This window comes from Ascaphus truei, chromosome 3 (assembly GCF_040206685.1).
Source record: "Ascaphus truei isolate aAscTru1 chromosome 3, aAscTru1.hap1, whole genome shotgun sequence".
Lineage (NCBI taxonomy): Eukaryota > Metazoa > Chordata > Amphibia > Anura > Ascaphidae > Ascaphus > Ascaphus truei.
Window position 1 is genome coordinate 118,415,482 of NC_134485.1, and position 16,583 is coordinate 118,432,064.

Sequence of the window (16,583 nt, forward strand, 5' to 3'; positions counted from 1 at the left end):
GTTCTGTTTTTGCACCAACATTACCTTGTTACATGCAGTAGACCTCTTAGCTTGCAACCTGAGTTACACAAGTACCCCAGACTGTAGGGAAATATTTTCTGTTACGGTAAAGTAAGACATTCAACTGAACAGTAGATAAACAAGGTGTAGCATGTGGTATCAATCATATGCAAAGTAATCGGTTTTCCTAGGGAAAGTTTGTATCGTCCAAAGGTTTAAATGATGGTTTTGTATTCTCACCCTTCATATAATTACTGGAGGAACTTGGCTTACTCCTCTAGATCTCTAGTATATACCAATGTAGCAATAGCTTAGATATCAAGGCCTGTAGGACACAGAGAAGAAGAGGTCTGAACAAATAATTTCAATACATCTCTAATGTACATTTCAAAATACCAAGAGATTACTATCCATAACACACATTGTAGAAGAACTTTACCGGTGAGCAGTCCTCACCAACTCCTTACTATTGAACCAGTGAGATACTACCCTACATATGGGTTCCTTCTCCATATGGTCAATCCAAAACAACATCTTACTGAGGTCCACTATGGATGAATAATCAACTTCACAGACACTCAGTGTTCTATACAAGCATCAATAAAATGCCTAGAATACTCCCAGTAGAATGTGTATATATACAGCCCGATTGAGGATGTATTTCTCTATGGCATACTAGAGAGGCCCTACTATGGAAACCAACATCAGTTGACCAGTGATCGATATTCTGATAACCTACCCTCTAAGTATAAAAACATTTAAACCATACTGAAGGGCTGTTATATTACAATACTCACCAACAATACACTATAACGGCAGCCTAAGTACAGTATACACATAAGCACCTATTTGCGTTGGATGTCAATGAAAAAGCACTCAGAATTAAATGTATATACTCTCTGTGAGCCTGCTACCATCCTACTTGCATCTGACGTCTGTACATTTATAATTAATTCTGTGAGTATTGTTCCCTGCTAATATAACAGGAGTCTCCTACCATTTCACACAGAGCAGCAAGTGGCTGCTAAAGAGTGACATTCTTTAACTGTACTGTTAATTTGATTATACCTATGGCATAATGGACACACACTAGACATAAGTGTAACAAGTTTATTGATATATCTATATCTTAAAACATGACATTATGTTGTTGATTTCACCATTATCACAATACATGTACTGCTGAAGAAAATATGCCTCCACTAATTGTAGCACTGCAATGGTTAATAAGGTGTACTGCAATTAATTAATTAGGTAATTGATTCCACTATAAATACCAGCTTCCTAAGGGTGGCTGTATATTGCCTTGATAAAGCCATTTAGCGAAACGTACGTCGGAAAGTTGCAATGTCTGAGTTGATGACGTCACTGCGGAGAGTGAATACGAACATGGCAGCTATTGCCACTATCCTCTCATCCCACTAAGATGCACTTACAAGCGCTCCATTTTTAAAGTCTTTGGTTTTAAATCTTATTTCCTCTTGAACTTTGAGGCTAGCGGTCAATACAGAGATAGCTATATATTAATATGGTGTCATAGCAATTTATGATCGCTCACCTTTATTACTACTAAGGTCCATAGCTCCTGCCAGTTTTACTCTGGTTTACTTTTGCTCAAACGAGGTCTGTATGATCCCGGTCCCTGAGTGGTATTGATATTCTGGGCTTCATGTTCTATTGATAGCGATGGATACCCCTACCTTTGACTACAAACGGCTTCTTTTATGACCTTGTCGCAGTCAGATACATCTCACTGCTCAAGGCATTATTGTAGGGAGGTTATTTTCTGCTTTAGGGGGAATGCTCTGACTTAAGTTTTGGAGATGTGGGAATGCGAAGATCCGGAACATATAAAAATAAATAGTGCAATTCCATATGGTAAAGGTGAGTTAATTATTCAGTTCTCACAAAATGTACACACAATATCAGGGCAGTAATCAGACATCGAATCCCATATGGACTCTCAATACAATTCTCCCCATAAAGTGCTCAGATGTGGTAATGAGATGCAGTGTATGGATCCCATGTAAAAAAGGAGAAGACAGTAGGATAGTGCAAGACAAATGTAAACTCACCTTTAAACCCTCACACAGGGCATTGTACAAATTGCAAGATGGTCTCAAGAGGGTATGCTAGTGGTCTATCGGCCGGCGGGACTTGTCAGTACCCGCGTTTGGGAGTTGGTGCGCTGTCAGTTTACCCTAGGAATCTTGGTGTCCTCGTGACCAGTGCAAACAACTCACTGACGTCACCCCCTCTGGATGACGCTTGTCAGGACTCTACATGTTTTGCAATTTGCTTCGTCAGGAGTCAAAGGAGTCACGTTCGCTGACTTAAATAAGCCATGATTAAAGTGTCCAGAGTTGCAGCCACGTAACCAGACACTATACGGTTAATCTAATGACTCGCACAGATTATAGAAGCTCCTCTAACACACTATTATAGAGCAGCGGTGAGCCAACTGGGCATGCGACTCCCAGGGGGGGCGCGAGACTGAGTGCGGGGGGCGCGGGGTTTACAGAAGCCCCGCGCGCTTCCCGAAGGCACTGAAATTAAGTGCCGGGGGAGCTGCAGGGCCGCTGTAAACCTAACTTACCTTGGCACCGGCGGCTTCTCACACGCGTCACCATGGCAATGTAGCATCAAATGACGCCACAAGGTCATGTGACATCATGTTGCTATGGCAACGTGACGTCATGATGCCGGAGCCGACGCTGGAGCGGGGGTGAGGGGGGGCACGGAGGTGAGGGGACCGCCGGCAGGGGGGCACAGGGAAAAATGTTTGCGCTCCCTTGTTATAGTCAGCTCTTTCAGAATCAGACATCACACCATGGGTAGTACAACGGATCTTTATTTGGTTCACACTGCTCTGCAGCATGTACATTCCCTGGAGCAGACCCACAGGGCTTGAGGCCCCGCAGACCCCTCCTCAGCTCCCTTACCCCCTCTGCGCAGGGAGAGGAACACAGGACTCCCTCCCAGAACCACTAAGGCCAGGTCCCCACTGCCTGCTGCAGCGCCCACTATAGTGAGTACTATTGGGTATCCTGTCGGTAGATACCCTCAGACATATATCTATAGGCAGCCGTGCTTCTCGCCCGAACATGAAGAAGTTGGGAGTGAATCCCGTAGATTTGAGGCGGGTGCAGTTATAGGCGTGCACCAAGGACTCAACATGTTTACTCCACTCCTTCTTTTGAGAACCCTTTAAGGTGCCGAGCATGTCTAGGATGGTCTGGTTGAAGCTCTCCAGCAGAGCATCTCCAGATGGTAAGGGGTCATTTGGGACTTGCTGATGTTCAGTAGTTTCAGCAACTCCCAGATGAGGTTACTCTCAAGGTCCCGGCCTTGATCCGAGTGTAAGCGATTGGGTAGACCATAATGTATGAATTACCACTCCCACAATATCTTGGCCACCGTAATGGCCTTCTAGTCTTTGGTTGGAAAGGTTTGGGTGTAACGGGTGTAGTGGTCTGTGATCACTAGTACATTGCTGATGCCTCAGGCATCTGGTTCGATACACAGGAAGTCCACGCATATGAGATCCAGGGGACCCAAGCTTTTCAGATAAGCCATTGGAGTGGCTCTGGTAGGGAGTGTCTTTCATTGGACTCACTGTGAGCATCGGCATCAATAGTGTTCTACCGACTCTCTCATCCGAGGCCATAAGAACCGGTCTCGTATTAAACCGAAGCTCTTGTCCAGTCCAAGATGCCCATGGTCATCTTGTAGCGATCGGAGGACCATATGATGTAGGTTCCGGGGTAGAACCAGCAGTCTTCTATCTGGGTGGTTATGGTATTGAACCACCCGATAGAGTAGACCTTTGTCGATTTCAAATTTGGCCATTTCCTGCATTTGTATTGCGACCATGTTGCTGGGTGCACGTTTCATCAATGAGGGCTTGTTTTGCTGGACAGCCTGGTGGATAGCTCTAGCCAGCTACTAGATCCTGTATTTGCCACTGCACCAGATCTTTCCAGGTGATGATCTTGTTTGGGGTGATGTTCATTCCATTTGGGTGGCAATAGGCGGCAGGGATAGCCTTGGATTGGCATCCTAGGGAGTCTGCAGCCCTAAGTTCTGAGAAGGCCACTTTGTCTTCCACGATGGCTGCAGTCGAGCCCATAGCCCGCATCCCTGGTCCAGGGATCTCTTCCCAGAGTTCGTCTTCTGGTGCAGTACTTAGTCCCGGTCTTCTGGATAGAGCATCGGCTCCGATGTTCAGGGGCCCCGTTTGTACTTCAACGTAAACTGGTAGTTTGAGAGGGCAGCCAATTTCCAGTTTGGCGGATGTCAAAATGTACATCAATGAATTGTTGTCCATACGCACTTCCAATGTAACCCCGTACAGGTAGTCGTGGAGTTTGTCCACAATTGCCCACTTGAGAGTGAGGAATTCTAGCTTGTGGACAAGATAATTCTGCTCGCTGGGGTTTTTTTTACGACTGACGTATGCTACTGTCCGGAGGCCAGACGAATACTTTTGATGCAAGACCGCACCCAAGCCATTGAAGCTCGCATCCATGTGAAGGATATAGGGTTGCTCGGGGTCGGCGTCAGCTAATACGGGCACCTTTGTTAGGCTCTTCCTTAAGCCAATGAATGCCTTTTCACAGACTGAAGTCCACTTGTTGTCGAAGGGGAGCCGCGTGGATGTGGCTTTCCGCCTTGTATCCTCGGGGGAAAACTTGAGAAGGTTGTTGAGGACCTTCGCTTTGCTTGAATATCCCTCCACGAAGCGGCGATAGTACCCACAGAATCCCAGGAAGGAGCGTAGCTCCATTACATTTTCGGGTCTCGGCCAGTTTGTCATGGGAGACCAGGCCAATTACACCACTTTATCCAGATTACATTGAGCAAAACAAGATAATGAAATAAATTGTAGTTTATTCACTTAAAATAAGCAAACACACAATGATACACAAAATTCAGGCAAAAAATACACTTACTTTGGACTGGGGTACAAAGCTAGACTCTCCTAGGGGCAGGGAACCCTAAAATATGGATTTCCCCTGATAACAGTTGCAAAAAGAAGAATAGAAAATATTCCAGGCCTTTCTGCTGAAGCAGCCCTTTTCTTTCCTTCTGCAGAAAAACCTTAGAATCTGGAGAGAGCTTGGAAACTTTAAAATCTTTAGAGAATCTTTTTTACTCTTGAGAATCTAAAAACTTGGGAGAATCTAAAAACTTGGTAGTGTCACGGTTGTGCTCGCCACAAACCAGGGTCGGACCGCTTGGCTGAGGTGGGGTTGTATAAGCACCGACCTTAGACCGCGCAGGCTGATCCGGATTGCGCAGTTCATAGTCGTACATAGCAGGGTCGGGACAGATTACCGATACCATGTGTCTACATGCATTCAGGATTCCTGGGGAAATTTTTAGGGGAACCAGCAACTCTTGGCCCTGGCTAGATAGACACAATCTGGCAACACATTCTCTGCAAAACCCCCTTGAAAGTCATACCACAGCAATCTCTGCTTACTGGCACTCCTGGAAAGGTAAAAATACATAAAATATTTTATTACCACACATTACATCTCCATCTATCCTTTCTTCCCTACTTCTCAGTTCACATGAATTCCTTTCTTACTTACGCCCTCTGACACCACACAGCTATACCCCCTGCACTAAAACACACCCCTACAAATCATCCTCACACATTTTCTTTCTTTCCATGCTTCTCCTCCTTGCTTCTGGGGATATCTTTCCCAATCCTGGTCCCTGCCTTATTTCTACATGCTCTCGTCCTCGCCTCCCACATGCAACTTCTACTCCTTCTGGTATCAACCCCTCCAACCCCATACCCTTCCCCTGCCACCCTCCCTCCTCTCCCTCATTCTCCTGTGCCCTTTGGAATGCTCGCTCCCTCTCTAACAAGTTCCTCTCCGTGCATGACTTCTTTCTCTCTCACTTTCTGCTCCTATTTGCTATAACTGAGACCTGGCTCACTCAGTCTGACTCTGCTCTGGATGCTGCCCTCTCCAATGGTGGCCTTTCCTTCTCCCACACACTCACGCCCTGATGGCAGGGGTGGATGCATGGGGCTCCTGCTTTCCTCTCTCTGCCATTACCGAACTCTTCCTATTCCCCCCTCTCTTGCTTTTCCCTCCTTTGAGGTTCACACAGTCCAGATCTTCTCGCCTCTCCCTGTCCACGTGGCAGTCATCTATCGCCCACCTACCTCTATTCATCCCCCTTCTGCCTTTCTCTCTTACTTTGAATCCTGGCTCTCTTTCTTTCTCTCCTCAGACTCCCCTGTTCTTCTCCTTGGGGACTTCAACTGCCACATTGATGACCCTTCTCTTCTTTGGGCCTCCCACTTTCTCTCTCTAACCTCTTCTTTTGGCCTTCAACAGTGGACTGCAGCCAGCACCCACAAAGATGTCCACTACCTAGACCTGGTTTTCACTAAAAACTTTTCTCTCACCGTTTTCTCCATTTCCCCTTTTCCTCTCTCTGACCATCACCTCGTCTCATTTTCTCTCTCTCGCTTCTCCCCCTCTCCATCTCCATCTATCCCTCGTTTTTGCAGAAACCTGTGCTCTATTAACCTACCAGCTTTTGATTCCACTTTACGCTTCTCCCTCTCCTCTCTCAGTTCTGCTTCAGACCCTGACAACCAGGTCAGGAACTACAACTGTATTATTCTCCTCTCTTGATCTACATGCCCCACTTTCTCTCTGCCGTCCTCGCCCTTCTAACCCCAGAAGGTATCAAAAAAGCTGTCTGTGTAGCTCAAAGGCAAACACACCAGTGGCTAAAAAGCCTGGTACAGTATAAATACTTGATGGAGAATGAATGGAGTAAATGAAAGGGGACAGAGAGTTGGAGAGATACACTGCTAGCAAGTCTGTAATGCGTTTAAATTTCCAGCTGCATGATGCACAGTATAGTTGGATCGGTATGGAGTTGCTTGTACTCACAGTGAATGCTGTCCTTCACTGCTCTCGTTCTCTCTCCCGGCGTAACGTATACTTGACGGGGTAGTAACGTCACTCCACGGCGTGGACACGATCCGAAGTTCAATGGAAACAGAGCTGAAGATCGATGTGGAAACCACTCCAAAGGACTGGGACTCACCAGATGGATAATTAAGGGGAGGGAAGGAGGGGGAAGGGAAAACTCTGAAAGTCTAGAAACACTCTGTTGCATGCTTCCAGCTGTCACAGTCCCAATCTTATCAGAGGATTGCCTTATGGACAGTTTCTGCAACTTCGCAGGAACTGTTCCACCATGGAAGACTACGACGGGAGTTCTCAGGAGCACAAAGGTAGACTTCTCACTAGAGGTTATGACTCTGGTAATCTGCATCAGGCCTATATCAGAACAAGGGACAAACCCAGAGATGAATTGATCGGTACAGATCTCTCTACTTTATCTCATATTAAATAGATTCAAAACATTAACGATTTAGAATCAAAAAAATCTGAACCACCATTTTTTATCACGCAATTTAGTACACAGTCAATCAATATTAAGTCCATCATAAAAAAACATTGGAGGATTCTTAATACTGATGAACTCTTAAAAGATATGGCCTCAATGGCTCCCAAATTTGTATTCAAGAAGGCCCATACTTTTGGCAACATGGTTTCACCCAGTATGGTCTATACAAATAAATACGATGGTTATAAAAATACTCTGTTTCCCAATCTGTTAGGCTGTTTCCCCTGTGGAAAATTTTAAATTTGCCAATATGTTCAGAAGTCCAAAATCTTCATGAATAGTGAAAATACTAAAGAATTAAAAATTCTCTCCTTCTTAAATTGTAATACTGACCATGTGATCTATATCAGTGGTGCGCAAAGTGGGGGGCGGGAGATTGTGCTGAGGGGGCGGGAGATTGTGCTGGGGGAGCGCGGGCAGTTGCAGAGGCCCACGCGCTCTTCTCCCAGGTATTTAAATTAAAAGCCGGGGGATCGCGTGAGGCCCCTGCAACTGTTTACTTACCGGGATTCAGCCGTCTGTGTTGCGCTATCTGACACGGATGAAGGTAGGCAGGGGGGCGCGAGAGCCGGGGGCAGAGAGACATGGGAGCGCAGCACAAAAAGTTTGCGCTCCCCTGATCTATATGATCACATGTGGGTGCAACAAAAGATATGTGGGACTAACCACTAGAGCATTCAAAATTAGAATGCTAGAACACATGAGACATGTAAAAAATATGGATATTACCCATCCAGTCTCTAGTCATTTTAAAGATTGTCAACATGGCAGTCTAAAAAACTTTAAATTTTACCCTAGAACACATTAAAACACATATTCGTGGAGGAGATAAATCTAAAATTCTATACCAAAGAGAAGCTTTTTGGATTTTCACTGTTGATTCAGTAATGCCTAAGGGTCTCAACACGGAGTGGGACCTGAAGGCATTTTTGTAATCATTAAACCTGTTGTGATATTTCGCTCCACTGTCCCCCCCCCCTTCCTCTCCTCCCCTCCCCTCCCTTCCCTTCCCCCTCCTTCTCTCCCCTTCTGCTTCCCCCTTTCCCCTCCAGCTTGTGGTTCCACCTCACGCTTCTCTGGTGAGTGCCTGCCTCCCCCGTTTCAGTCCTTGGCCCAGCGACTGTTTCTGTGTACACACTGTGCAGCTCAGTACTGCACTTAGGGTCTGTGTGTTACCTCAGGGTATCTATTCATGTGTTATCTGTGTGAGTGCTTGCTCCTTGGTTAGGGCAGCATTATATATGATTTGTGTGTCATTGTGTGTTTATGTATGGTCATTTAGACTGTTATTAACCCATAAAAAGTATTCATTTTAATACATATTAGAGGCTTATTTCAAATCTTTTGTCCATTATCTGTTATGTCTGGTGTCTGGTCACTAATCCCCGGTGCACTGTGTGTGTACTGTGTCCTTTGACTTTTTAGGAGCCTTTGAAAGAAAAAGTAAAGAATGCAGAATTTTGTTTTTCATAAAGCCCAATCAAAAATGAAATAGAGGTAATTTGTTGATAGACCTAAACTCCACATGATGAACTGTAACTCGACAATCTCCTTGCATTTTTTGTGCATTTTATACATCTTTACAGTGTAACAAACAAATGTATTTTACAATTAATCTGTTCCTCATATAGTGTATATAAGAAGAGATTACTGTACAGTACTGTATGTCGTGTCATGCACAATCGACTGAGATTTGTAGAAAAAATAATAATGTTTTGTCTACAGTTCAAACATTTTTGTTCCGCAGGAGTTGAAATTAAATCACTGTGGGAATGTTTTCTCCTGAAAAAGATATATTGGTGGCATTGTACTCTAATAATTATTAGTTATTACTCTGTAGTGCGACTTTAGTAAACAGCACTGTAGAATATGACAGTCACAGTTAGTCTAAATGTTTTGGAATGTGAGGTAGAAGAAGATTAAGTTTTGCAGCTTAGTCTCATTTGTATGTTTTCCACCTGCATCAGGATATCTTTGTGTCTATTGAAGCATAAAGGAAAAGAAAATTAGGCATACAATGCTGGTACTAATTGTATTAGTAAAACTTTGGCGTCTGCGTGGCACTGCTTAGAAGATATTTTATCTACAAGTTCAAAGTCAGTTAAACTTTATTATTTCTTGCCCACCTTTGGACTGCAATATGCTTTTACCACTGTTTTGGAAACATATTTTATCCAAATATTCATGCAACTGAAAATAAAATAATTTGTTCATTAATTCTAACCATTGTTAAAATTTTGTATATAACGTTGATTCTTATGCAAACCATACTTATTGCTTAATCAGAAATTAATCACCCAAGTGGGGTGATTCTTGAAAGAAAGTCACAAAAGAAGTGGGATATTCAACGTTGTTGTTTATTTTAAGAATGGCCTACACCCACACCATGAGATTATGTCTATGTTAATTTAGTTTGTCATTAGAACTTCTGTTTGGACATTTTTTCTTTTAGATTCCTTAAATCTTCCAGGGACAGAGCCAACTCATCCCAGCTCAGTCTTGGCTGGACTGAAAAGGACAGCTGTTTTTGATACAGTATGAATCATAATGCCCCAGATCATTGGAGTGTTGACAATCAATGTCATTAATTCCCCTTATTTTCATAGACAATAAGAAACCTTAGCTCACAATGCACGTATAGCTGAACCAACTAAAAAAAAAAAATATTTCTGCCGTGATGAGTGATGGGGATACGACTTTATTTTACTATACTAGTTAAAATAAAAGCTTCCATATATCTCTAATAAAAACAGCATTATGACTATGCTGGGTGATAATACTACATTTAACAGTAGTTAAAATATTTATTCAAATCTACAGGGGTATTTAGGAAAAAGTTAAAGGAACCAGTTACCGTGGTTCTAAGTATTACACATATAATTTAATTTAATAAGCTATATCTTAGACTTTTCCCAAGCTATCTACTGTATGTCATTGAGAGTGTTCTTATTTGATAAGGTATTTATTGAATAATGTTAATAAATATTATTAATACCATCTAACTTCCTTTTTATAGTGTGCGCGGAAGTGCTTAGTGTGAGGTTTTATTTGATCCCCTGACAATTGCACACCGAATTCTAATGTTATTTTCATGCTAATAGAAATCAAATTCTCCCACGCAATCTTCATTACAATTAAATGACTGCCAAATAAAATGTCAAAAACCTTATGACTTGACATGATATGGTCGTATTTGATCCATCATCAGAACGGTAACATGTACCCTGAGCATGCCCTGTCCAACTGATTTGTCCTTTCTGTACGTGCATACTGTATTATACCACTTGCGCTGTCTTTTTTTCTTCACGTGTGATCTTTATGGTGTTGAGCCATCATTACTGACGAGCAGCAGACCATCTCCCCATTACTTAAAAGGTTAAAAAGTATTTTTCCTTTGGTGCACATAAATGGTTTAACCACTGAGTTTTATAAAGGTATTATATATAAGCACTGTCACATTCACATAAGATAATTTTACATTTTGTGCGCAGTTTTCTTTTTATTTCCTTAAGCATATATATTAATTGTCTTTCAATAAACCCTGATTGGAATTTTATCACAATGCCACATTTCATTCAAAGTAGTCTTGGAGAATCTGTTGCCTAGAATACAACATTATCTGACTTAGCTAGACAAAAAGTATATACTGTAGTGGAGAAGGGGAGATATCATTTATTGTCTGGTTTTTTTTTGCTACAGGAACAACTGCCTGTTATTAAAGATGCCCACATTTTTCACCAAAATTCGAATTTGCCATGAAAATTATATTTTTGCATTGTCAAACCACCTTTAGCAGCAATAACTTGAAGTAATCGTTTTCTGTATCACTTTATCAGTCTCTCACATCGTTGTTGAGGAATTTTGGCCCACTTTTCTTTACAACGTTGATCAATTCGTTGAGGTTTGTGGGTATTTGTTTATGCACAGCTCTCTTAAGGTCCAGCCACAGCATTTCAATTGGGTTGAGGTCTGAATTTTGACTGGGCCATTGCAACACCTTGATTCTTTTCTTTTTCAGCCATTCTGTTATACATTTGCTGGTGTGCTTGGGATCATTGTCCTGTTGCATGACCCAATTTCGACCAAGCTTTAGCTGTTGGACAGATGGCCTCACATTTGACTCTAGAATACTTTGGTATACAGAGGAGTTCATGGTCGACTCAATGACTGCAAGGTTCCCAGGTCCGGTGGCTGCAAAACAAGCCTAAATCATCACCCCTCTACCACCGTGCTTGAGAGTTGATATGAGGTGTTTGTGCTGATATGCTGTGTTTGATTTTCGACCAAACGTGGCGCTGTGCATTATGGCCAAACATCTCCACTTTGGTCTCGTCTGTCCAAAGGACACTGTTCCAGAAGTCTTGTGGTTTGTTCAAATGCAACTTTGCAAACCTAAGCCGTGCTGCCATGTTCTTTTTAGAGAGAAGAGGCTTTCTCCTGGCAACCCTTCCAAACAAACCATACTTGTTCAGTCTTTTTCTAATTGTACTGTCATGAACTTTAACATTTAACATGCCTGTAGAGTCTGAGATGTAACTCTTGGTTTTTTTTTGCAATTTCTTTGAGCATTGCACGGTCTGACCTTGGAGTGAATTTGCTGGGACGTCCACTCCTGGAAAGATTGGCAACTGTCTTGAATGTTTTCCACTTTTTTTTTTTTTTTTTTAGCATGTTCTTGTATAGAAAACAGAGACATCTTGCAGGCTGATGTCCCTGCCCCGTGGAGCTTACAATCTATTTTTTGGTGCCTGAGGCACAGGGAGATAAAGTGACTTGCCCAAGGCCAGAAGTACCCGACATCGGGAATTGAACCAGGCTCCCCTGCTTCAAACTCTCAGTACCAGTCAGTGTCTTTACTCGCTGAGCCACTCCTTCTCCCCACATTTTAATAATCTTTTTCCACTATAAAATGATGGACTTTAAATTCATTTGGAAATGGCCTTATAACCCATCCCAGATTGATGGACAGCAACAATTGTTTCTCTAAGATCATTGCTGATGTCTTTCCTCCTTGGCATTGTGTTAACACACATCTGAATGCTCCAGACCAGCAAACTGCTAAAACTTCGGCTTTTATAGAGGTGGTCACACTTGATGATGATCAATTAATCAAGGGCATTTGATTAGCAGCACCTGTCTGCTACTTAGCATCTTAATTCCTATGGAATCAGTAAGGGTGTACTTAGTTTTTCACACATAGCTTCTCCATTTTGGCTTTATTTTTGTTAAATAAATCATGACACGGTGTAATGTGTTGTTGTTCATCTGAGGTTGTATTTACCTAATTTTTAGACCTGCTAAGGAACAGATGATTAAGTGAAAAAAAAAACCTAACAATAGCGCTCTAACACACCCTAAATGTGACAATATACAATTCAACCACATATGTGTAAATAATAAAGCAATGTGATAATAATAACAATCAAGTGCTCTAAAGAAAAAATTAAGAAACTTAGAAACAAACTGCAACCCTTGATAAAGACTGTTCCACTCGTCTTGCACCAGGTGATCCTCCAACAAATCAGGGGAGCTCGTCTCGTAGTTATGAAATAAAGAAACACTACATAGTGTAATACTGTTGTGAATAAATTTGTGCAAACAAAGCTCAAAAATGACTACTCACAATAAAGCAGTCAAATTCAGGCAGTCATCCAACTTAAGGGGTGGATGTTCCCTGTGTATACAGCAGCCACCAGCCCCCAACCTCCAAGGAGAAAAAAGAAGAAAAGAGACCATATAGTGCAGAGGGTATTTAGTATTAAAAGGGATTAAAAAAATGCAGGCTTACACTTCATATGATCGAGGTAGGCAGTATGATATTATAGGTAGTGGGTGCTCATCTGGTCGCGATCCTTTTGAGTTCCTCACTATCCTCTGCTCCACCGCAATACTCTCGCGTCCACGCCAGGCACTCCCTTTGCGTAGAGTAGAGTAGAGTGTTTCAGCCCATACCAAAGAGGAAGAACAACTGAGGTCCACCCCTGTCACCAGATCTGGAAGTTCGCTTAACAACCAGAAGTGACGCAAAGGGAGTGCCTGGCGTGGACGCGAGAGTATTGCGGTGGAGCAGAGGATAGTGAGGAACTCAAAAGGATCGCAACCAGATGAGCACCCACTACCTATAATATCATACTGCCTACCTCGATCATATGAAGTGTAAGCCTGTATTTTTTTAATCCCTTTTAATACTAAATACCATCTGCACTATATGGTCTCTTTTCTTCTTTTTTTTCTCCTTGGAGGTTGGGGGCTGGTGGCTGCTGTATACACAGGGAACATCCACCCCTTAAGTTGGATGACTGCCTGAATTTAACTGCTTTATTGTGAGTAGTCATTTTTGAGCTTTGTTTGCACAAATTTATTCACAACAGTATTACACTATGTAGTGTTTCTTTATTTCATAACTACAAGGAACAGATGATTGTTATTATGTCCTGATATATAAAACCATAGAATTCAGAGGGTGTACTTTCTTTTTCACATGACTGTACATATATATATATATTTATATAATATATATATATATATATATATATATATATATATATATATATATATATATATATATATATATATATGTATATAGTGGCAAATGGCTCCCTTTGTGTAGTGCTGCCGTTTGCCCAGGCTCTTTGCGACACAGTCTTCTAGGTTTTAATTTGTAGACACTTTATTTGTGTGTCACTTTAAGAAACAAAAGAAATCATAAAAACAAACATCTTCTCCTGTCAGGAGTCTAACTCACATGCATATATTATCTGCAATGTTGGCTGGATAAGCAAGTTACGAACTTTAAATAACACACAGATATAACATTGAGTCCTTACCCACTAGATCCTCAGATGCTGCAACACGAGGAGGGGCTGTCTACCCCAAACTGTATCCTGGGGAGCAGCGTCCTCCCAGCCTCCCGGCTCTAAGAGAGAGTAAGGCCTTGCCCCCGCTGCCTACTACAGCGTCCACTGTGGCGGACGCTGCGCGCACGAGAGCCCTCCCCGCAATGGCGCCGGGCCCGCTGCGAGGGGGGGCCGCAGCGCTCGTGCGAGAGCTACTCCTGCTCTCAATAGAATTGAGAGCAGGACTCGCGTCGAGCAATTAGGCACTTCCCCCAGCGGTTCAGCCAATGAGGGCGAACCTGCCGGGTGACGTCATGGCCGCGCCCCTCTCACTCCTCCGCCATGCCCCCCCCCCCCGGTCTCTCCTCCTGCAGTGAGCTGCAGACCGGGGAATCGGCTGAACGCGCCGCCAAAAGCGTGGGCGCGCGTTACAGCGGAGAGACCGGGGCCTCAGCCTAAAGCAGCAAAGCTACAAGTAACTGCAATATATTCATGTTCCTCAATTAGGAAAACAGGTGAGGGAAATCAGAACCATTGTTAAGTCTGGTATGGATTTCATATCCACCAGCCTTAGTGACTGTGAATATATATATATATATATATATATATATATATATATATATATATATATATATATATATATATATATATATATATATATATATATTTATACATACACATTAACACCCTTAGGTTTGATACTAAATACTGCAGTGTGTTATTCTTTGCAACTTAAGGGGCTGATTGTATTAACTCTGCAGCAGCTGATCATGACAGTTTACTATTGGTTGGTTCAACGTTTATTGAATCAGCCTCTAAATCCCACTCAAGTAGATGGCACTTTAGATGTGCTACTGTAACTTAACACTGTTTAGTAACAGTAATGAATGGCAGTTAATACTGGATCAAGCTCTGATACCCCTTATCAGACTTTGGTCAATCCTGGCCTTACTGTTTTTCTTTGACTTCTACAGAAACTTTGCAACTTCTGAAATATTGTTTTACTTTGTTATTGCTGTCTGTATATACCGTTTATACCCTTTTTTTTTTCAAGGTCATTTTCTATTTGTTCAAGAACCAAAGAAGGGGTCGCCTTCCCTGAGCTGAAAAATATGAATGTGTGCCAGTCGTGCAATTTTAATTTTACACCAAAAAGAAGGCTTTTATCATCCCTGACATAATGAATTTTAAAGATTTCAAATGGAACAACTCAGCACATCTGTTGTTGTAATTTAGTGTATTTTAGTGTAATCTATACTGCGATTGTTAGTCGATACGAGCAGGAAGTTATAGCAAAACCACTTTAGACACATTCTTTTATCCACTTATTCAAAATGATCTTAATGTAGGTGGCAAAGTATCATGCTTACAGAACTCTTGATCATGTAAAACACATTGGAAATATTCATAAAAAAGAACAAATGGTTGGATACAAATTATACCAGAACAAATGGTTGGATACAAATTATACAATAATGCATAATAATAACATTCTAAAGACATTGCATTTTTATTCTTTATGCTTGTGCATAATGATGTTTGAAGGTATAGAATACAGCAGCACTTACTTCTATAGCCTGGACTTCAAAGAGCTCAGACGATCCACCATGGGAAATATAAGGACATACTGTATTTACTCAGCTGTGCTTATCCATAAGGCAGCTTCTGGCATGGGAAGTGGCATAGCACCAGTTAGTAAATGTGTCTCATCATATCTAATATGAAAATGATAAAGCACATACTGTAGGAGCAGGGTTCACCCTCTTTATGTGCTATACAAGACATTGAGATAAATAGAAATGATGACTTTCTCAGCAGTAGCCTTAGGGTTGGGCTACTTATTACTGGCCTTAGCTGCACTATTTCTGGGGAGGGGTTGAGAAAACACTTCAGATAACTGAAAGGCTAAAACCAGTATTTGTCATGAGAGGAAGTATACTGTAGAGTTTACTCTACAGCCCGCCCCTGAGGAAAGTGAGTAGTAGCATCCCAAACAGACCAACAACAGGACTGTAAAATACTTAGATAGTTATTGTCAGAGGCAACCATGTACAGTACATGCAATTAGCTTGTAGACAAAAGAATGAAAGGCATAGAGTCTGTCCTTTGAGGCAGGCAGTCAATTGCCCCACCATACTGGTCTATTTTTAAATATTTGGTTCAGCAGCAGCCTGAACGGAGCTGCTCTGGTGAATTGAAAGGAACCTGTAGTGACAGAGCCATCCACAAAGGACACCTGGGAGAACAAAATCTCATGTGGCTGATCTTCTAGGCTGGATCCTCTCTGATCCACTGCTT